Source organism: Otolemur garnettii, unplaced genomic scaffold (assembly GCF_000181295.1).
Source record: "Otolemur garnettii isolate 467f Iridium unplaced genomic scaffold, OtoGar3 scaffold00066, whole genome shotgun sequence".
Taxonomy (NCBI): domain Eukaryota; kingdom Metazoa; phylum Chordata; class Mammalia; order Primates; family Galagidae; genus Otolemur; species Otolemur garnettii.
The window spans coordinates 6,541,827-6,542,093 of record NW_003852461.1 but is presented as its reverse complement, the minus strand read 5'-3'; the positions used below and the strand labels follow the sequence as shown (position 1 = coordinate 6,542,093).

The 267-nt window shown below is 45.7% G+C and overlaps 1 protein-coding gene across 5 annotated transcripts in view; it reads right to left on the bottom strand.

Annotated features, from left to right (window-relative positions):
* Window positions 1–267, bottom strand: part of FGGY (FGGY carbohydrate kinase domain containing) — a 417,013-nt gene that overhangs the window by 39,029 nt on the left and 377,717 nt on the right. The window lies entirely within an intron of this gene.

Here is a 267-nt window from a genome sequence, read left to right as displayed (position 1 = left end):
GGCTAGTAAACAAATAAATAAATGAATGAGAAGAGACGGACGTCCCATATACAATTCCAGGTTCATGTGGACTTTCCTCCCTTGAGGAGGCACAACACTACTTACTTCTTGACTTTGGGCTGTACACAGTGATGTCTTTCCAAAGAGCTTAGTATGAACAGTGGAGGTATAGACAGAGTAAATTTACAGTAGTGAAACCTGACAAACACCACCCAGAGGAGCAGAGGAGCTCAGAAAGGGAGTGGGCACAGGCCAGGCAGGCTTTGC